The sequence below is a fragment of the Glossina fuscipes genome, unplaced genomic scaffold, assembly GCF_014805625.2.
Source record: "Glossina fuscipes isolate IAEA_lab_2018 unplaced genomic scaffold, Yale_Gfus_2 1, whole genome shotgun sequence".
Classification (NCBI taxonomy): domain Eukaryota; kingdom Metazoa; phylum Arthropoda; class Insecta; order Diptera; family Glossinidae; genus Glossina; species Glossina fuscipes.
The window spans coordinates 1,685,218-1,696,924 of record NW_023998415.1 but is presented as its reverse complement, the minus strand read 5'-3'; the positions used below and the strand labels follow the sequence as shown (position 1 = coordinate 1,696,924).

Genomic DNA, 11,707 nt, shown 5'->3' with positions numbered 1-11,707 from the left:
TTGCAAGTCCTTGCATGCAGTTTGGCATTGAAAATGAGACAAATTGGTCGAAGGGCACGCCTATAGTACTACGTAAACTGAGAACATCTCTGTTTTTCAAAAGGAATAAAAAATTGGCTTTTTGCTTCTTACTCAAAAAGTACAGCGTACAGTGCATTCAGAAAAATTTGACGGTATCATCTATGGGGGATGCTGTAGTACCTGTACAGAAATGACCATGCCTACTTAATTCTGTAGTTTGTCATAATTTCATTTTTTTTCCAAAACCTTTATAATGCGGAAACGCAAGCTTCAAATACTACACTTCAGTTGTCCACTTGTCCGTCTGCGCAGTTATGTGGTGTCTGTGGTAAACGTTGATAATGAAATTATCGCCTACAAACTTGCAAAAGGATTTGAAAATGAGCCAAACTGTCCAAGGAACGCCCCCAAAACACCCGCACGTCTATGTGACAAAAACTACGAACACCCCTACTTTCGACATTTTTTGCTTGTAACTCAGTAAGTACAACACATACGCCATATAAATTTCCACTTTTATTCTGAAAGTATGAAAAAATCAGTCACGCCCACCCAATATAATAGAGCATCAAAATTTAGTTGTTTTTTCTTTAAAATATTGGGTCACGACGACGAATACACATGAATTTTCTTATTTGCATTTTTTTGAAGTAAACCATTTTACGCTCTTCCTACGTATAAAAAGTTGTCATGATTTTCCAAACTGTTTTTAGATGTATAAATAAATGTTGTTTGCATAAATTACTGAAAAATTGTTTAATTTTTTATATTTCATTTCTCCACAGATTAAAGGAGGAAAATAGACTTGCATTTACCTTAAAGCAAGTTCTGTGAAAAAGAAAATTAGCGTAAAATACAAAACTATATGCGGTGCTTGAAAACAGTTAAACGATTTTACGGGAACGAAATGCTAAAATAGTTGAGATATGCGAGACGATTTGTTTCCCAAGTCGGATAAAATATGTCTCTCTTGTTCTTTTTATTTATTTATTGTTTTCTTTTTTTTTTTTTTTTTCTTATTTTCTTGGTGTCAATGTGCTAAACATGATCTCCTTATTTTGCCGTGACTTCAGTTATATATAATCGCTGAAAACACTTACTGCTGCCATCTAATTATTTCGTGTTTGCTGTGGATTTGTTATAATATAAAGCAAAGATTCTGTTACTTATTCTCACTGCCAAATTTGTTCACATGTTCTCATCGATTATAGGGATTTTTAACTGTCGATTTTATTTCGAGTTTTGTATCTTTATACACATGTCGGTTAAGCCTTTAATCAATTTATTAAAATTCCTCAGCGTATTATTCACTTATGTCATCTAAGTCATGTTTCAGCACTAGCACTAATCTCTAGACATCTCTTGAAGAATTAAAAGCATTTTTGTTTTTCTTAAATATTAACCATATCATCAGGCACAGACGCTTAGTGTGTAACTTTATGTATTCTGTGTTTTCCCAGCGAAACTGTATGTATAAACAGCAAAAAGATCCGTGGACATCTATTTTTACATTAAAGTCAGTCTACGATCAAAACTTAAATCCATATGAGCCGTGAAATAAGTCGACTATTTATTGTACCGATCGACTTGGAATCATTTTTGGAATCGATCTAAGCTTGTCCGTCTGTCTGCCTGACTTCTCCGTATATATATTTGTTTTTAACCTACAGGTTACACTTTATGAGTTATTTTGCTGAAATTTACTACACACTGACGTATTCCAGAGTTGATTGTATCAAGTTTGGATCAAGAAAAGTGGATTTTCTCGACCACCATCGTATATCAACATTCTTTTATGCTGAAAACCAGTTCATCATAGTATTTTAACATAAAAGTTAACTGGACCAAATTTGAATCACATAGGTCTATTTTATGAACCCCTTTCTATATATATATAAAGGTTCTCACGAACGGTAAGTCCTTAAAAATAATAAAATTCTTAAAAAGTAAATTAAGTTTATTAAACTCAGATCACGTCAGTTGTCGTTTTGGTCATCCTGCATTAGGGCGCTTTCGTGATACATAGATGGATTCGACGGACAACGAGACATGATTCAAGCGACGCAAAATCTAATGCCGAATACAAAAATGTTGATTATATTTATCCTCGCGAATCTCAAACATATAGATCATAGTACATTATGATTCACTTAATAAAATTTGTGCCGATATTATTACGAAGAAATACTCGCAAAGATCTATAAGCAATACAAACTTTAATTACATTTTGAACATGAAAGGAAAAAGTGAAATATTTTGTTTTTATTTGCAAAAAGGCAGTAACGCGCCACAAACTCATTAAAAGACACGTACTGTCATTGCGTAGGATTCCGTAAAGGGAAAGTTTATGTTCGAAATGATTTGTAAAACATCAATGAGTTATTTTAGCCACTAATGCACTTTTCATTCAAATCAAGACTTCAATTGATTCTGAGCGGCATTTGTGACGATTACAAATGCCAGACGTAACCTCAATATCGACAAATCGTAGTTTTTGAGGCATCGTATGTGCTTTGAAATTCACTCGATTTTCGCTGTAGATGTAGGAAATAGTTTTGTATACATAGACAGCCTGATATATACATATATATATATATATACATTAATACCATTAATCGATACGATTGCTGTTTTTTAATACGGTGTCCATTCCTGAATAGTATGCGTCTATGAGCTTTTTTGCCTGCTTGTATTATCCATATATAGAGGAAAATATTATAAATTTTATGTTAAATGACCCATAATACGAACCGCTCTAACTAAGCAAGTAATCTTTTAAAAGAATATCAAAGTGAAATATCTAAAAAGAATCAAAAAAAAAAAAAAGAAAAGAAAAAAAAAAGAAGTTTGTGCTGTATACAACAACACGAAATGCCCTCTTTTGCGGAGCACACATTAGTGATTCTGACTGACAGAACAACTTAGCCAAACGCGAAAGAATTACACGAACTGTATCACCCATATATAATACAAACACAATTTGTTGTTGTGTTTTGAAAAAAGCAAAATAATAGGTGAAGAGTCTAAAACAGGGAGAAGGGTGAGCAGTTGGCTAAAGGGGCCTGATATTGTGTGCCTCCTGCAGCAACAAGTACAGTCATCTTATTCTTTTTGCTATTTTTGTTTAAACATCTTTTTCTCGATTTTCTCTTAAAAAAAAAAAATAAATAAATAAAAAAAAAAAAAAAACAGAATCAACATAGCTATAATAGGACGTGTTGTCTTGGTCATCATGAGCGTCATCATCATAATCATCATCATCATTATTATCATTGAGGTTTGATGCGTACACAAGTATAATACCAAATGGCAGGGCAAAGGAAAGCAAGAAAGTTTCGTTGGTATTAGAATAACAATTTTGGCATTTATTGAACTGGCCGTAGATTGGAGCGTAATGGAGGTTCGAAAGGAAAATGCCAGCCCTCTCTGAATGTCTTTATATATGGTTTACTATGCTTACAAATCTCAGTGATAGATATTTATTTACTTGTTTGGCTGGTAGCAACTATAAAAGCATCATTAATTTTATATTTTGTATCTCCTTTGGCCATAAAATATCGTATATTAGAGAATATGCGCATATGTATATGTTAGGTGAGATTCTCACATGTCATGCACATAACGTTCTCTGCCCAATTCCGATGTCATTTGCTTTCCTCTTCTCGCATATTTATGTGCTGCAATAAAAAATTATAATTTAATAAATTAATTGCTATCATTGAAAAGGCACAATATTTATTACCTTTTTTTAACTTAAACCGGTAATGGTGCGAGAAGCAAAAAAAAAAACGTATTATAAAGTGTTAAGTGAGTTAAAATGGATATAAAATCTGTTAACGAACAGTTAAAATTTTTATACCTAGTTTATTATGCCTACTTGCAGAAGGGATCTTTTGAAAGGTTCGATGAAATTTTCAATTGCAATGCTATTGAACTTTATTTACTGATGTAATAAACGGTGTGATAAAGGGGTTTTTCCCTCCACTATTGAAATATTCATAATAAGCGTTTTTAGAAATCAACAGATATTACTATTAAAATTAATAATGAAGGGAACATTTTTGAAAACCTCTTTGAGGCAGTGAAGTTTTGCAGTAAAAGGAGCTTTAATCAGAGTTGCCTTTTTTTAGTTAGTTCATCTTTAATCATCTTTAATAAGTTTTTACACAATCAACGACTTTTGTCTTTCTGCTTATCGTACCGTGGCGAGAAAAAGGTCAACGATTCTAAAGGGCGTTATCAAGCAAGCAAAGCATAAGATTTAAATTCCACGCCATTTTTTGGGTCATGATTCGATAGATTATTAATTAAAACAGTTCGAAAAAAGATAGATAGGAGATGTAGGCTTTTCTACAAGTTCTCGTTATCGATTTCGTTTTTGATTTTTAATTCCCTTTGCTAGTTTTTGTTGACGCTGTCTTCATGCACGTAAGCAATTTGGTTACTACGATTTGTAAAACGCCGTCACGTGATAAGTATATTCGGAAAACTCAAAAGTATTAATTCAATTATTGATGAAAATTATACGACATGAGTTTGTAGTTGCTAGTCGGGGTAAGACGTTATGGCTGCCTGCGAGCATGTTGCTGAGGGCCGTGGAATCTCGTTTCATTATCGTTCAAAAGACGTGGATATTTTACTAACTTTTGAAATCCATAATCTTCATTCATTCTACATATTTTAGAGCTTTGGGCTCTCCTTCCAAAGTCCAAAACAACTCTTGCCTCGTGAATCCCCTAAGTGATTACTAACTTAAAAAAAAAAAAAATGCCGATTTTGTCCACAATATTACGGGATGTGACGGGACCCATTTTTGCCTCAATACCCTCGTCAAGTTGCCCCATTCGGGGCTCAGAACACCAATGAACACTTTATAATGCCATTGTTTGGCCTTTTGTTAATTTTTTTGAAGAACTTGAGATAGACGCACCTCTTATTCGGAATCAAATACCGCAATTTTTGCGATAATTTGACGAAATTCGGTAGGTTGATGTGGTTTGGACCAAGAATGAACGCTATTAAAAATGACTCGGATCGGGCCACTTTTTCGACTACTTCTCAAAGAACACTTTCTTTTGAAAAGCCAATTAATGGATAACTATAGGGTAATGTAGCGTATTTAACGGTTGGCTGTGCCCAGCAATCGTCTTTCTACTTGGCTTGTGTGAAAACTAGAATATTGCTTAGAGATCTTTTAACTATAAGAATTTATCCCACCTAATGGAGTCCTTAAGTGCATTGCTTCAGTTAATGACTGTTTCCATTTTTCTCAGCGAGATGCTGGCCTAGTCTATACAAGGTTTAATTATATTATGCAATTGAAAAATGAAACAATGGGGGTTCCTTTATGACTGAAAGACTAAAAATGCATCGCAAACATACAAAAAGTCGCGTAAGCAAAAACCGTAAGGGAAAGTGACGCTTCATGAGATATTTACGAATTTCCATTACCGGGTCTTTTGATCTCTAAACCGTTCTTCGCTCTTACCAGCAATTTGGTGTTAATGTCGATCAAATAAAGATTGCATTCGATGCGGACTGGCATTTAAAATGACCGCAAAGATGGGATATAATCTCAACATTAAGCAGACGACTACTTCGAGATTTATAACTACTACTACTTTCGAGGTTTATAATGCGTTTATAATTACAAAAAATAGTAATTACTGGATAGGATTGTGAAATTCGTTTATAAATTTGTACCAAAGGGTTTGATATAGACTCATAAGTAAAACTAATCCGGGATTGATGGTCAATTAAAGGCAAATGCATATAAAGGTGTGTTTTCTTTTCTTTTTTTTTTTTAAATTTTCGTAAAACAACTAATTATTTAAACAAATAATAATAAAACTTAAGTATCAATAAAGTGAGCTTACTTTTAAAGCTCGAATAATTGAAACAAAACGAGACTTTGAAAAAATAGTACAACATCGTTGAGAAAGGATAAATATATATACATATATATATATATATATATATATACATACATATATATATATATATATATATATATATATTATATTTCTATTACAATATCTGAAAAAGTTCCCTGGAACTTTGCCTTTATTACCAGTTAATTATAAATTAATTTATGTTAAAGAAAAAGAACAAATATATATTCTGCTCTACGTCTGATAATTACATTAAATAGCTATTAAGTCAGATTTCGTTCTTCCTGCTGCCATAAATTCTTGCAACTTCTCCACTTGTAGTAAATGAAATTTTGAATAGAAGTTTAAACACGATTTTCCAATAATCAAAAACAGAGAGGAATAAATAAAAAAACAATAAAAAATATGAAAAGGAGCAGAAAGCATAAAACGACATTAATGTAAACTAAACCACAAAATAAGTAGACAGTATGTCGCATGTTGTGTGACACCAACAGCCAGAACATTCGCTGGTAACATGTTTCATACAACAAATAACATGAAACTTGTTGCATGTAGCACAAGAGTGCCGTAAAGAGATTGTTACCACTTGGCAAGAGTGTTATATTTCTGCAACATAAAAAAGCAAATAAATAAATAAATAAATAAATAATAAAAAAAAAAAAAATTAAACGAGTAAAAAAAACATTTCGCAGTTCATTGAACAGTATCATAGCCATGTACATGTATGTGTATGTCGATGTATGTATGTATCTCTGTATTTGTTTAAAAAAAAAAAAAAAAAAAAAAAATTACGAGATCTTTTTCTCGTCTTTTTCTTGCCTCGCAACTCATAGTCTCATTAGCATGCAAACAGTAGATAAGATGTTTAAAATTTGTGGTCTATAATGATGACTTAAAGAGTTGAGCGTAGTTTTCATTTTTGCTGTTGTGTATGTGTGCGTTGCTGCTGCTTTATTGTCTGTCTTTGTGTCTGTCTGGTAATATCAAGGCATGCATGGCATATAAAAAACACTTTTTACATGTTTTTAATGTTGTATCTATCAACAATTTGCACTGGTATTGTGATGTGTTGTGTGGTGTTGTGTTGTGTTGTGTTGGGTTCGGTAAGCTTATGCAAATGTTGCGCATGTGCAGTTTTTGTTGCTTTCATTTTTTTTTTTTTATTTGAATATATATACCTTGTTTTTTTAATACTTCTGCTTAAGAGTCGAGACGCCAAAGCGAGTAATATAAAATATTTAAAGGTTTTCAAGGTTAAACGCGTGGCTTAAATGATAGTTTTCTGTTTATTTTTGTTTCGGTATTAAAACAAAGCCTCTCTTGCACATAACAATAAAATGGATTTTCACTTTTATTTAAAAAAACATATAAACATTGTTTATTTTCAAGGACTAATGAAATAAAACTTTTCAAGATATATTAACACCAGACCCGAAACAGTATTGCATTATAATGAAAGTCTTTAAGCCAGAGACTCTCAAACGTTATATACTAGGTGCAGAGCTTTATTTTTACCGCATTTCCTAAAACATTCGTTTGCTTTGTCTTCACGTATTTGACTAGCTGTGACCTTTTCACGTCAAAGTATTTTCTTTTACACTTTTCGCATTATATGATTTATCCTGATGAAATGTATCCGGTATAGTTGTCAGGAACTCTGGATAGTGTTACTAAGCGACACGTTAGAATAACGAAAGCACAAGTAATTTTGATACAGACTTTATGGCTTGGAATCTATCGAAACCATCATTAGTGGACACTATAAACTCCAACTGATGACACGTTCAGATAAACTTAACCAATGCTTCCCGTTATATTCGTCACATTTTGCTGCTTATGATTAAAACTGATTTCAACTTACGATTTATTGCCGGTGCGAGCAAGACTTCAATTCTTCTAATTTCACCGAAACGAGGAGTCCTCTTGTGGATAGTTTTGGAATGAGAAAACAAGAAAAATGTCTACCTATCGGGAGATAATACTTTGAATAGAAAATTTGTCTAGTTTACTCTCTACTTCACCCCACGGAATAAATTATGACGCGCATCATTAACGAAACAGATAGAAGATTTGTTCTTGTGTTTGTAACATTCAAAAATAAGCATCGGAGACTTTTTAAATTGTACAGGTTGCTGTTGATCAATGTAACGTTTTGAATCGATTCAGCGATATCCGCTTATCCGTTATTGTTTGTTTGGCGCTTGTTCTTGGAGCAACCTTATTTGATGGGCAGGAATCGATGTAATGTAAATGCGTCTTATAACATTTGCAACTACGTTCACAATGAGCATAAGATAGTAACACTCAATGCTTAGGAAATACCGATCGCTTGTTTATGTTTATCAAAACATATTTACTATCCAGAAAATACTTTGTAGTTTTGATCATCGATCATCGAAGGATAAATGTATTTTAATTTCTCTTTTCTACCCACTTAAGTCACCCGGAAATCCTAGAACCTGTATGATAATCGCAATTCCTTTGACGCCAGCCATTATCTCGTAAGAAAAATTTTTCAATATTTTTCCCTTAATTCAATATATATGCTGACAAAATATATTTGCCTTATGGCACTTCTTTAATGTCAGTCAGCTAAACGTTTTTGCAGGTGCATGAAATACATCAGATTTATTTTAAATTGTCCGTGCCCGTCCCCTGCCCTTTCGTCATGTTTTCTTAGGATTTGCATGGTTGCAAAAACTGAAACAGAATGCGGACACTTGTAGGTAGCGTACATCAATATCAATAAGCTGCCAGCCAACCGGCACGTTTCTATATAGCTTTCTATTTTATTTTATTTTAAAAAATAGTTATCTAAAATTCCGACTAAAGTAAACGTGACTTCTTCATGAATTAGGATTTGTGTCGTTGGCAACGTTGCAAACTCGTGAAGTTCAGTTGAGAAATTCTGCTCTTCAGTAAAGAGCTTACCGTTTTCGACGGATGATTTGAGTTTTCCATTCACAGCTCCCGATTTCACTGGGTAAAATGCGATTTCCAACAGATCATTGCATCGATAAGTAAAGTCTGATCAGACATTAGAAATCGCAAAATAAAAAAAAAAAAAAATGAAAACGCAAAGGAATATCAATCCTTGTTAAAATTGGTCTTGAATTGTTAAGAATTTCTATGCGAAATATAGGGAAAAAAAAGCGAAGGTACAGACTCATTCTACCGGTCGCAAAGTAACGCAGTCGGTAGGATTCGAACCTACGCTCCCAGAGGGAATCTGATTTCTAGTCAGACGCCTTAACCGCTCGGCCACGACTGCCGCTGGCAAAAAGTTACAATTATTTGCACAAAAATAGCGAGAAACGTATTTTAATAAAAAAAAAAAAACTGAAATTATTTTCTAATAATAATTATTAAAATTTAATTCTTGTACATTTAGTAATGTTAACGATAGAATAAAATATGGAATATTCATCATTCCGAGACTATAGATACTTAAGACACACAAAGTGGTGAACGTAAATTTCAATGAAGAGACTCAATACAAAAGAGAAAAGGACGGATTCTACAACGATATCAATTCCAAAAATCTATAAATGCATATAAGTACATTGACATGTGTGCATATGCGGTACATAAAGAATGGAAAAACCACAAGGTGGAGTCTCACATACCAGCAGGTCTTGTAGATTTTGTGTTGCTATTGAATGCCGACTTATAGAAGAATAAAGAATAAGCCGCCACATCACACCACCAACAGTCACTAATATTATTATAATAGATGTATAGGAATACTAGTGTTAAGAATATTAACCGCAAAAGAGTTTGTAACATTTTCTTATAGAGAATCAGAAATCATTTAGAATCCGAAACTGTTAATACCGCATATGTGCATACTTCATATACAGTGGCGGCATAGGCTTTTGAAATTTTTTTTCCTTTTATTTTTTCATAGCAAAATGTTCGATATTTTTACAACATATTTACGTAGTGAATAGGTTTTCTTAGTCATTTACCTGTGATGAAGTGCTAAAGTGCCAAATCAAGTAATACAAAAGATGGCATTGGTTTAGGTAAACATTTCTTGTCTTTTCTTTCGTTCTTTTTTAACTCTTTGTTCATTAGTTCTTATGATTCCCCGCATTTGCTTGCAAAGTAGTAAAATAACTAATTATGAGTTGAGCATCAAGAACAAGAACAATAATTATGCATTCATTGTTGTATGCGTTCGTGGGTATGCATTACCTGTTCGTCGCTCTTCGATCATCTCCGTTTATGATATAAAAAAAAATGAAACAAGAAAAAAAAAAAAAAAAACAAAGAGTGTTTTATGAGGTTTTCATGACTGTTACTCAAACACTTTACTCTTGCGTATTGTTAGTTATAGTCTTCTTCAATAGTATAATATATGGGGCGTTGGTCTAACATTAAACGCATTTAAAAGCAAGTGAATTATAAATTTAATAACCAACTTCTTTTTCATCTTCTTTCTTTTATCAAGCTGTTCATTCAAGCCAAGGCCAAGGAAAAAACTGCTGAATGGTGTAAGTTATGCCTCAACTAATGACATATAATTTACTAATTGGTGTAAAAGTAAAGAACACGATAATTTTACATATAAAAGTTCCCATATGCATTTAGTTGTTTTTCGCTTTCTTTACGTACATAATTATGTACGGAATGTAAAGAAAAATGATCAACAACATGAGGACGACGCCATAATGGAAATTTGGAATTAAAGCTTAATTTGCTTCGAAACAAATTTTACGATGTGTTTATGATGTATACAATTATAGGTTATACGGCTAATGTGCTGCTATAGTGCAATAATCTAACTATAGTACATCATTATTTCAACAGGACCGAACCAAACCGAACTGAACCGAAATGTGGCAAAGCAAACCTACCCTCACTTTTATTTATTGTGCTCGTATATCTATATGGCGGTTAATATGGCGCAAACTGTCGATTGTTGGCTCAATTTGTAATCAGAAATGAATGCCTTCAAACCTATTCTTTCCTCATTTCCATTTGCGTTCCTCTTTTTGTCGTTTTTGATTTTTTTTTGTTTTTTTTTTTTTATTACGAAATGCTTATTTCTTTGTTCGTTGCTTTATGCACGTTTATGGCAGCTTATTTAGTTTGCTAATGAAAATGTTACACATAAATTGCATATTTTATAATCAAAAAAAAAAAAAAAAAAAAAAAAAAAAAAAAAAATATTATAAAAAAATTAAATATTTTATAAAAAAAAAAAAAAAAAAAAAAAAAAAAAAAACAAGCCTCACGATATCGCGGAAATCAAATATATAATCAAAATGTTAAAAAAAATAAGAAGCGATTTTAAGCTCCCTTCTCTTTGTTCAATCACTCGAGGAGAAATAAAGGCCTTACTACTCAAATTTGTTTATAGTGGCCCCAAGAAATGATAGTTCAAGGTTCACATTATATGGTAGATGGATTAATGCATTTTATTCAAACCCTTTTGCTACGCGGTCTATCATCATCATGGGATAGTATTGCGCTCATTCTGGCCACAAATCCGGATCACCTTTAATAATTTATATTATTCTGCCTACTTATGCCCCATTCTTAGTTCAATAAGTCGCAACATGGAAAACTTCTTCCGTGCTTCAGCTTTAGAGCCGATCTGGACAACTTTCTAAGAGGATTGATTGTCTCCTCCGCTATGCTTTGCTGGAGATAGCCGCGTTTTGCAGTATAAGCAAATCAATCATTTCGTCTATATTACCCGTCGACCCTAAATTTTATATATCTACCAAATCGCTATGCACCTCTTCAAAATATGAAACTTCGGTGAAGCTCTGGTTCTAAGGAGA

The 11,707-nt window shown here is 32.7% G+C and overlaps 1 non-coding gene across 1 annotated transcript; it reads right to left on the bottom strand.

Moving 5' to 3' along the window:
• Window positions 1-9,104: 9,104 nt before the first annotated feature.
• Trnas-aga lies at window positions 9,105-9,186 on the bottom strand. The gene has a single exon. It is a non-coding gene; the product is annotated as a tRNA-Ser (tRNA).
• Window positions 9,187-11,707: the final 2,521 nt, after the last annotated feature.